Here is a 12,232-nt window from a genome sequence, read left to right on the forward strand (position 1 = left end):
CAGGTTTGAATCTATTATGTACTATATATGTTCTAGAAAGCATGTGTGGCACATAGGAAGTGCTCCAATTGTGATTGCAACTGTCTGATGTCTGACCTCCTACATGAGGTGGGCACTTCCTTACTTTAAAGAGTCCTGCTATCTTGTTCAAAATGTGGACTGGCTGTGATAAGGTCTTATTTACTCCTATGCAGGAGGTCTCTGTGCTCTGAGCAAAGAAGAGGAAGCTCTTTCCTTTGCTGTGACCCATTTCTCCGCAATTACATTCATGAGTCAGTTGTTAGAGGCTGCTCTGTCCGTTTAGGAGGCTCCAGTTCTTCACCCACTGTGTGTCCAGATATGTGAGCCTCATTTTCCTGAGCTACTAAAAACCTGGGAATGGTATCATGTCAGTTCATCGAAGAAGCAGAAGCTAACTCTTGGTTTTTCCTGTTCTGAGGGCTCACGCCCCACATGCTAAGGCACCAAGGTGTAGCGGACAAAAGCGTGGCTTTCCTCCAGCAGCGTGACTACAGTGGCAAGGACTGCTGATGGCAACAGGTGGCAAGACGTGGAGCAAGGGGAATTCTCTGCATTGCTGCTAAGAGCGGAAATTAATGTAACCGCTTTGAAAAAGTGGCAGAATTGACAAAAGCTAAACATATGCATAGCTATGACCAGCAACTTCACTTCTGTGTATGCACAACAGAAATGAGTGCGTATGTCCACCAAAACATACATTCGAGAATGTTCATAACATTTTGTTAATAATACTGGAAATAACACAAATTCTATCAATATGGCCCCAATGTTTAATGCAATCTCCTTTGAATTAGATTAAACCATATGAAGGACATATTAGAATAAATAAATATTTTGTGATTATATTACTATGTTGGAATAGAAGTCGGTGATGAAAAAGAATCAATTACTGCTGCAAGCAACATCAGGGATGGATACTGCAGACCAAAGAAGCTCGACACAAAATAAGGGCCTGTTCTAAGGTTCCATCTATATGAAGTTTGAAAATAGGCAACAGGAGTGTGTCATGATAGAAGTCAAAATAGTGGTAACTTTGGGATTAATGACTGAGAGGAGGAGCAAGGGAACCTAAAAAATGTCCTATTTCTTTTCATGGATGGTGGTTGAAAGGATACATACATATTTAGATTTTATCGAGCTATGCACTTAAAATATGAGCAATTCTTGTATGTAAGTTATAGGCCAATAAAAAAGAAAAATGTCAATAAAGTAAATTTGCTTTAAAAAATAAAGAAAAGAACGAAAGAATGATCTTTAAAATATGACAAATCTAGCTTCATTTCCTGGCTCTACCACTCATTTGTTGCATGACCTTGGGCAACCTCACCAATCTGAGTCTCACTTTTTTCATTTGTAAAACAGGAATAATTCCTTTCTCATGCAGTGCGATGCTTTTTCTGTTAACTGAGATCATGTACATCTAGCACACTGCTTTGCATTTGGTAATTGCTTTGTATATTTACTTCCCTTTCCCCTTCTGTCCAGGCATACTGGCCTCACACGTCCTGAATACTGTCTTTGGGAAGCCACCAGTTCTCAAGCCTGTTTTTAGGGAAAAGGTGACTGACCTACCGTAGCCCAAAAGTAATAATGCAGCCTTCCCTAGATCACATTACAAAATCACCCATTTCCTCAGATCCCTTTGGAAACTTTTCTGGGAATGATTCACTCATTCTTCCATCCATCCATCCATCCATCCATCCATCCATCCATCCCTCCTATTAACATTCATTGAGTGGCTACTTTGTGCCAGGCACCATGATAGGTGCTGGGGAAACACTACTGAATAAATCAGTCATGGTTGCTGTCTTTGGGGAGTTTACCATCTCATGAGAAAGACAGGCAGTAAACAAATAAATCCATAATTATTAACTATGATAAAAAGTGCTGTGAAGAACAGAGAGCAGTGATGGAAAGCTTCTCGGAGGATGTAACATTGAAGGTGAGAACGGAAGGTGAAAGAGTAGCCAGTCATTGGAAGATCAGAGGGAAAGCTCCTGCAGCATCCTATCATTGAAGTCTTATGACATCCAAAATAATTACAGAGTGTACATAAAAGACATAATCACCACCAGAGAGAATCTTCTCACATATGAACACTTGTTGTAACACCTATTCTGCTTCTTAGAAGTATTTTGCATACTTCCTATTCCTTAGAAGTTAGACAGCCAGATATGTTGCTTTCGACCATAGTAATACAAGCTTGATTGTATAATGAGTTATGCAGATGGGACATAAAAGGGAATTTTTTAAAAAAATGAGAACAGGTAACCTATCACTTCGAAGGTAATGTAGTATCTTGAAAAGGACATGGAATTTGCTGTCTGGGTTCAAATTCTGTCTCCACTTTTAGCTGTATGACCACAAGCAGGTCATTCAAACTCTCTGAGTCTTGAGTTCCCTCATCTGAGAAACAGATAGGAATAATGACTGCCTTAGGTTGTGTTTCAAGAATTAAATGAAGTGATATATACATAGCATCTTACACACAAAAAGTATTGCTATGCTTTATTTAGAACATTCCTGTCATTTCACTCAAAAGTAGTATCAACTTTTAAAAATAGGTATGCTCCTTTTTCTTAAATATCTTCCTGTAACCTTGGCTATTGGTTTAGAATTCTTTTTTTTTTTTTTTTTTTTAATCCTCATCCTAGGACATTTTTCCATTTTTTGTACAGACAGTGTGGGAGGGAGAGAGAGGAAGAGAGAGAGAGGGAAACATCGATGTGAAAGGGACACATCAAGTGGCTGCCACCCGCACGACCAACCAGGGCCGGGGACAAACTGCAACCAAGGTACATGCCCTTAGCGGGAACCGAACCCGGGTCTCTCCGGACCGCAGGCGGACGCTCTAACCGCTGAGCCAAACCGGCCAGGGCAGAATTCTTAATTCTGTGCCAAATCTTACTACTTTAGGTGGTAAATCATTATCAATTTTCCTAATTCCCCACCCAAAACTGCCTCAGGCAACCCAGGGCAGCAGCAGGGAGTGAGCATGGCTCAGTCAGCGGGGGAGATGTAAACACTGAGTTTGAGGGTGATTTCGGGGCTCCTAGAGCTGCACAGGCTGTGGGTAAGATCGCCATGTGGCGTGGTCTGGCTTGCCATCTGGCCTCTGGGTCCTCCTGAAAAATTACCTCTCCCTTTCTTCACCATTGTCCATGGTTGCTCGATCATAGGGCCTCCTATTGTCTTTCAGAAAAAGGGGTGGGGATGGGAGTGGAGACAAAGCAGGTCTGAAACCCTCTCTCTTAAGGGTAGGTAGCCCAGAAGGGTCTACAATCTTCAGTTCTAGACTGAGCCCTGATCTCATATGGGAGAGTCACTCTCTGAGTCTCTTTTCTAATTGATAAAATGGGATCATTCCAGCCTTGCTTACAGTGATCTCAGGATTGTTGAGGCTCAGATAAAATGTTGCACATGAAAGCACTATATTAGCTCTAAAAATGCTGTATAGACTTCAGGTGCTCTTACTGTTAGTACATCCTGTGCCACATTCAGCATGCATGGCTGGCCTAAAAGCTTTTTAGGCCTGCTCATTACTGAACTATTAGAAGGGTTTTTATTTTTTTTTTATTTTTTTTTTTAGGTCAATGAGTAACGGAAAGTGTCTCAAAGGTACTGCCTATTTTTACTTTGAAAGAGCAACTTGAGATTCTCAGAGATAGGCTTAATCATGAGAAGAACTCAAGGCCTGGAAGATTAAAAGATAATTTAAAACAGCACAAAAGCAGCCTATTCTGATAAGTTGTATAATTTATTTAGGCAAATATAAATGTGCTGTTGGCCTATGTTCAACTAAGCAAGGCTTACTGAAGTAATGGAAACTGATCAGATCTTCATTGTGTGATTTCCTGTTCTTAGCTAGTAGAGAAAAAGACAAATATCTGGGGTGAGAGACAGGAAGGAATAAAGACAAATGATTTTTTGTTTATGCCGATTCTCTCAAGTCACCAAGATAATAATCTACAAAATGTTCAAAAACCTCAGATTTAAAAAGATGCACCCCCAATTTAGGCCGGTAAGAAATAGGCTATCTTTGGTCATTAGATGTGCCTGTTTTTTCGATTTTTCAACATGTTCTCAAGGTGAGATGTACTGATTTATGTTTTCCTGTTGATTTCAACTATAAACAAACTTTTCTTCTGAGAAGTTAACTGTGGAAATATCAGAATCCAGATCCAAGAACCCCTACACTCAAACCTGAACAATCAAAGAGCATGAGAGGAAAAAGCAATGGGTTGCTTCCCTCTTATCTTTTCCTTAAATTATTTCAAGACATTGCTTCAAAGGAACCTTAATCTGAGGTAGTATTTCAATTGCAGAAGAAGATGCTTTTTCTAGTCAAAATTAATTTAAGTCCCTAATAATCTGGGTTAACATGAAATGGGAAGATCTGAAGGGCCTAACTAGCCCACATACTTTTCACCTTTGAAGTCTAGCTAGAAAGGGACCAGAATAAAAATATTGTAAAATTTGTTTGCAAAGTTATAGAAGGCAGAACCATTCCAGGCTCTACAAGCTCAAACAGAAAAGCATTATATTTTATGTATCACATTAAACAATAACAAAACAGTAACCTAATAGAAATAAGTTCCAAAATCCTTTCTGGATAATGTGGTACATTTGAAATCTAGTGTGCTTTTCATGCCTTTCGTAAGCACTCTATAAAACAAGATACTCTCAAATGTGTTAGAACATTTCTGTTTTGATTGGCTCAGAAAGGCTGGAGTTACTTGAACTGACTTATAATGAACTAAGCACATGGCATGGCATCATCAGTCATTCTCTTCAGAGCCTCTTGCCTGTTTTATAGAAATTGCATAACTGGAAAGTAACACATGAAAATCTTACACTCTGCTGGTTGTAAGTTAGATCACAATTTCAAAATGTAGGTAAAAGTTTATAGCTAGAGTAGAAGGCCAACATTTTTTTCTCCATCTCTCAATATCTAAACACTTTATTTATGTAGTTATTTTTTATAGCAGATAAAAGAAAGGGTAAATTTATTTTACCTTTTTTTTTTAATCCCCACCAAGGACATTTTTTACATTTATCTTCAAATAGAGCAGAAGGGGGAGAGGGGGGAAGAGAGAGAGAGACACACATTGATTGGTTGCCACCACAACCCCAACCTGGGCCAGGGACAAACTGCAACCAAGGTCCGTGCCCTTAGCAAGGACTGAACCCGGGTCTCTCTGGACCGCAGGCCGGCGCTCTAACTGCGGAGCCACACCGGCCAGGACTATTTTGTGTTTTCTTTCCTTGAATTAGCCATGGTTTATTTGTGGAATTTCAGAAAAGCTGATGTTAAAAGAGGTCAAGATACATAACTACAGAAGTGAATTAAGAAACCAATTTTTGGTACGATCAGAGTTATTGGTTATAAGCAATTAAGCATCTCTGGATGATTGAAGCTGAAGAGGAATATATTTAAAGGATATTGTGTAGCTCACAGAATAGAGAACTAGCACTACAGAACCAGGATCAGGATAAGATAACCAACAACAATATACAAAGTCACATCAATGGACGATTCAGGTGAAGACATCACTACCACTTAAATACAAATGTCTACGTGCAATTACTGCTGTCAGCGTAACAGTGGACCAAAGAGGTGTCACTGAACTACTGCTTCCAGCCACTGTTTTCTGTCATAGAGTTGCTCCCGGCCCCAGCCTCATTTGTTCCAGATTCTCTGGCTCACGTGCACTCAGATGGTTGATAGAACATAAGGTAATTGCTCCTGCCCTAGCTGCAAAGGAAGTTGGGGATGTGAATATTTGTCAATTTCACTGCCATATACTCAAAGGTGAGGACTTCTCTAAACACCAGAGGAGATAAGATATAAGGTGGTCAAAAAAATGACAAATGTCCCAAAAGCAAAAGAGCAAACTGGTCATTATGATTAGAAAAATAGCTCTTAATCTCTCAAAATTTTTACACTAAAAAATTAGTAAGGTTATATCTATCAATATTTACCATATAAGAAATTAAGAGAGAAAATTTATTTATTTTTATATTTTATTTATTTATTTATTTATTTATTTATTTATTTAATCCTCACCCGAGGACATTTTTCCATTTTTTGTTCAGATAGAGCGGGAGGGAGAGAGAGGAAGAGAGAGAGAGAGAAACATCAATATGAAGGGACACATCGAGTGGCTGCCACCCGCACAACCAACCAGGGCCGGGGACAAACTGCAACCGAGGTACGTGCCCTTAGCGGGAACCGAACCTGGGTCTCTCTGTACCGCAGGTCGACGCTCCAACCGCTGAGCCAAACCGGCCAGGGCAAGAGAGAAAATTTAAAAATATTTATGAATTCATTTAAAAGAACAACTATATGTTAACAATTATAGCAATTACATGTTAACATAACACATTTTATAAACAATAGCTATAGTATCCAGAACAAAACAATGATAAAGTTGGTATTGTTTTATGTTATTGTGATCTCTCTAATTTCTGGCTTAATAGAAAGCATTTGGATTGTTGTAGCTGCTTCTACATTAATCTGTTGTAATATTACACATTCTGTAGTCTGGAAAACTGAATCTTATACTTGTGAGAGATTAATAGTGAAAGGGTAAATATCATCTTAGTATTATTAAGAAAATAATTTTTACCTTGGGGACTCCCTAAAAAGGTGTTGGGGTCTCCCTAACACAGTCGGGGAAATGCTAAATGACTTACTTTGTGATTGGAATTAGATGATAGATACCATATTGAAACACACAATTCTTTGGATCCCTTTCTGCACTTCTGTCATATATTTTTAGCCAAGGCTTGGAAATTTTGCTCAGAGGTTGACAGGATTGAGCCTGCATCAAATTACTAATATAACGGTATTATAAGTAGACTGCAAAAATAATAGCTGGATGGGATTTCAGTTATTTTATGGATTTTGTCCTTTCCTTTGATCTTAAAAATTATTTCCAGCTCTAATTTATGATTGTGTAGTTTCCTAACTTTGGATTTTTTAAAGCAATGACAGATTCATTCATTTTTTAAACCACCTTTATATTTTTAGGACAGTTTTAGATTTACAGAATTATTACAAAGATAGTACATAAAGTACCCACAACTAGTGTCCTTGTTAGTATCTTACGTTAGTAGGACACATTTGTTATAATTAAAGAACTGATATTAATTCATTATTGTTAACTAAAGTTTATAGTTTATTCAGATTTCCTTTGTTCTTGTTTAATGTCATTTTTTTTCTGTTCCAGGATCCCATCCAGGATACCACATGACAGTTAGTCATTACATTGCCTTAGGCTCCACTTGGTTGTGACGGTTTCCCTGTGACAGGTTGGGTATTTTGCAGTATGTTCTTCAGTAGGGATTTTTCTGATGTTTTTCTAATGGTTAAACTGGGGTTATGGGTTTGGGGAGTAAGACCACAGAAGCAAAGTGTCATTCTCATTACATTAAGGTTATGATCAAACTGACTTTTGATTTATTGCTGTTAACCTTGATCACCTGGGCTCGAGGTACTGTCTGTCAGATTACTTCACTGCAAAGTTACTCTTTTTTCTCCTTCTCAAACTGTGCCCTTTGTGGGGGAAAAGTCATTATGCCCAGTCCACCCTTAAGGAACAGGGAGTTATGCTCCACCAACTTGAAAATTACTCATAATTTTCTGCATGGGAGATTTGTCTATTCTTTCCCATGTATTTATTCAGTCATTTATTAATATCAGTATGTACTCATACACATTTATTTTATACTCTGGGTCATAATCCAATACCACTTTATTTATTATGTTGCCCAAATGTCCCAGCTTTGGCCATTGGGAGCTTTTTCTGGGCTCCTGGCTCCCTTTGACATACTCCCATCACTATGTACAGATTTTGTTGATTTGTTTATTTGAATGTCCTTCTTTTTGGCACTACACAATGTTCCAGGACATTCTGTATGTCTCCTACCCCAGTTCTAGAAGCATCAGTTTTTCCAAGGAGTGCCGGTGCCTTTTGTTGGAGAATGGATGTCTTAGACACTAACCTGAGTGGTAGGTGTGCTTACTGCCCCTAGGGTGCCACAGCTTCTACCTGCTTCCTGCTGACAGAGCAAGGAGACTGTGTATATTTGCCCATGTGTGCACATATATCTACAAATATTTCTATATGTAAACACCTGCACCTGTATTCAACTGAACATTAGATCATACCAGTGTCTCAACTCTAATCCACTGCTACGTGGATCATTCTAGCTCCCTCCTCTTGCATTTGTTACAAATTTGTAGAGTTACTTTAACAATAAAGAAAATTTGTAATGGTAGGTGTGAGATAAAACAAAAAGATAAAAAGAGCAGGGACACCAGGGACTAAGATGAACTGAACACCCAAGAACCTGTGCTCTGTTGTAGCACCTACGGTTATTAAATGTCCGGAGTGAAAGGCCATGAAGTGGAGGGTGAGCTTGAATCCTGGCTTCACTAATTCCTACTTCACTAGTAACTCAGGTTACTGTAGGGAAGTATATTATTCCCAGGTCCCTTAGTTTTCTTATCTTTGGAGGAGAAAAATATAGCACTTGACTCATGGGAGTGTGAAGATTAAATGAGTTAATGCAAACAGCACACTCAGAACAGTGCCAGACTCGGTATTGGTAATGAGCTGTTGGCACTCTGTACCCTATGGGATAAATCTATTATCATTTCTACTTTACAGATGATAAAACAGGCATGGAAATAATATAACCTGCTCACTGTCTCACAGCTAGTAATTTTCAGACCCATTCTCTCATAATCTGTGCCCTTTAAAGGGCTTCTGAACAGCTCTATACTTACATCTTTTTGTAAAAATGAAACTATGAAAGGCTACTCTATAAATCTAAAGGAAGATTACTGAAAAGATTAGAGGACACTGGATATTCTCAGTGTCGGGAATATTGTGATACTTATTAATATTAACATTTCCTACATTACCAGCACTTTGATGTCATGAAACGACTCAGCCAGTGGACTTCTCAATGCTCATGTTGTCACCTTAAGCCAGTTGAGGCAAAGAGCACTCCCAACAAGGTAGGGGTTAAAAGTCAGCCCTGCCTTGTCTATGCCTATTACTGCCTGAGGTAAGAACACTCTTATAGTTAAGGACTCCTGAAAGCTTTACTATTTCTTACCTGCTGTGTGCTCTGGGGAACGTGACACCAGGTCATGACTCATGGTATATACTGTTGGGAGAGGAAGTAGCTTAGGAAGGTTAAAAGGGAGGAGATTTGTTGAGGAGAACTAATAGGCATTTATCTACTAAAATCAAATAAATGACAATTTCACACTCTATATTTATTTCTTTGTTCCACTTGATAATCTACTTCCCTTTAAACAATAGTGACTCTAATTTATTTATCTAACACAGCTCTGGACATCACCATTTGCTGACCTTTCAGCTTCATTTTGAAACTGGGTCCCTCCACCAGATGGAATCTGAAAGGGAAAGCAGTCCCCTCCTTGTCTCTTTTTCTTACCAGTTATGTCACCATATTTTTTCCCAATGATCGCTCCTTCTAACATTAGTCATATGATCAGAGGGAAATCACAAATATCTTCTAAAGTCTCAAAGGATATTCACTTAGGACCTACTTGTCACAAGCAGTTTGCTAGTCACAAGGTGTGGCAGTGAGCCAGATATAGGCAGCCCTCCTCAGGGAGCTTGCAGAGCACTGGGGAATTACAACAGCGTGCACAGAGTTGGGGCTTATTCTTGTCAGGCACTGTGCTCTGTATTATTACATTTTAGTCTCACAGAAGTAGCGATTACCGTCTTCATTTTGCAGATGAGGAAACTGAGAATTTCCCAAAGGAACAGGCAGAGCTGGGACACAAATGAAGGTCTGTTTAATTCCACACTTAAGTACATATGCACTCACTCTCTCTCTCTCTCTCTCTCTCTGTCTCTGTCTCTCTGTCTCTCTCTGTCTGTGTGTGTGTCTCTCTCTCTCTCTCACACACACACACACACACACACACACTTCTGACCTCAAAGCTGGTGTGTTTGTGGCTGGAGGGTATCAGTTCTCTACCTTCACTGCAGTTTCTACTGAATACTTTGATTTGCAAATATAAAGAATTCTCTGAAGCACAACCTTAACCAAATTGTTGTAGACAGCTGGGTGAGGACAGCTGCAGACAGGAAAACTGTGGCCGGATGCTCTGGGGCTGGGTGGGACGGATGTGCAGTGAGGTGGCTCCAAGGAGAGGAAGCAGTGACTGGCCAAGGTAAGAGTGACTGAAATATTGTTACCTAGCACCCAAACCATGGTGGAAGGAGGCCTTAAATATTCTAGGACACATTATCTTTATCAGGTTATGCAAATGCAATTAGGATATAAGTATACATTTCTTTGCCCATATCATTCATGAGATTTTTCAAATAAATTTTAAAATCATTTTTCCCCCTGAAGTATGTCTGACATAATGAGGTGGAATGTCCTTAGGACTAAGAATCAAGAGACCTAAATTCTTGTTCAGATATGCACCACCTAGTCCCTCAACTTCTCTAATTCTAGATTTTCTCCTTTCTAAAACAAAGGAATTGGACTACTGACCCTTGAGGATTTTTGAAGTTCCACACTGCTCTGATGATATGATTTATTGAGAACCTACACTGTGTCTAGTTCTGCATTAAACAATTTTGAAGTTTAGAAGCAATTAGGAGGCACTTTTGTAGCCCTTTGGATCTGTACTATCCAATACAATAGCCACCAATCACGTGGCGAAGGATCACTTGAAATGTGGCTAGCACGACTGAATTCTAACTTCATTTCATTTTAATTAAATTTAAATTAGAAAACTGATACTGTATTGTTATTAAAAACTTTTATGTATGAAATGATATAGGGATATGAATCTTCTTTTTTTCAGTGATAAATTTTGTGCAATCTAAATACAGATCAAGTGTTTTTGATGAAAACTTAGCCTCTGAACTGGGATGTGTTATAAACAGAAAATACATAATATTTAAGACAATATGAAAAACGAATGTAAAATATCTCAATAATCTTCATATTGATTCCATATTGAAATGACAATATTTTGGATACATTGGCTTAAATAAAATATATTAAAATTAATTTAGCCTGGCTGGTTTGGCTCAGCAGTTGGAGCGTCAGCCTGCGGACTAGAGAGTTCCGGGTTCGGTTCCCGCTAAGGACACATACCTTGGTTGCAGTTTGTCCCCAGCCCTGGTTGAAGTCGTGTGGGTGGCAACCACTCGATGTGTCTCTCTCACATAGATGTTTCTCTCTTTTCTCCCTCCCACTCTATCTGAAGATAAATGCAAAAATAAAATAAAGTTAATCTGTATTTGCTTTTGTAATGTGACTATGTACTAGAACATTTAGAGTGACATATGTTGCTTTCATGATATTTCTTTTAGATGGTTTTGGAATTTTATGTTCTATAAATTGTGGTAGACTGGCAAGCTAGATCCTAGTAAATCATGAGTGCTTTGGAGAAAAGAATAGTATCACTTTTTGAGGAAGACACCTGTACCAATCTGAGTCATTGCTCTCATCAGAAAAAACTTGCCCCAGTTACCTTTGCTAACATGGTTTGTTTTAAGACAGCCAGGGGGTGTGAGTTCTCCTAGAATCTGTGGTCCTCAGTGCTTCCCAACTTCCCAAACTGTGACGTCCTATATGCACCACTGATAAATGCACTGTGACTTATCCACCTGAGTACACCCAGCACTACTACCTCCAGAAAGGGGATATATTTGGACTAGCTGTCTCCATTCAACATGAGTACTCCTGTTGGGTGGATGCTTGCGCCAAGCCCCTGCAGAGGCTGCTGGCACCATTTGTGCCTGGCTGTCTTTAACCCAGCCACAGATTTCTGATTCATTCAATTGGAGACAGGTAGTAGTGCTTGTTTTGCACTTTCCACATAGATTGAACTGTAGAATCTTGACACAAAAATAACTGTTAAGACTTTCTTCAGAAGGAGTGGGTGTCAATGGCAAGAATTTTTATTATAGGCCTTCTTTATATAAAATTCCACACACCTTCTCTTCATCTATAGGGAGTAAAGGTACCTTCAAGATCACCTTCCCTGGTTGGATGTGGTCAGCATGTGGTGACTGACCTGTTGTGATTGGGCAGGGTCACCTTCCCTGGACAGAATGTGGTGAATATCATGCATGATTAGAAAGAACCACCATTCCTGGTCCCTACGCTGACTCACATGAACTGATCAGGGAGGACC

Source organism: Molossus molossus, unplaced genomic scaffold (assembly GCF_014108415.1).
Source record: "Molossus molossus isolate mMolMol1 unplaced genomic scaffold, mMolMol1.p scaffold_m16_p_11, whole genome shotgun sequence".
Lineage (NCBI taxonomy): Eukaryota > Metazoa > Chordata > Mammalia > Chiroptera > Molossidae > Molossus > Molossus molossus.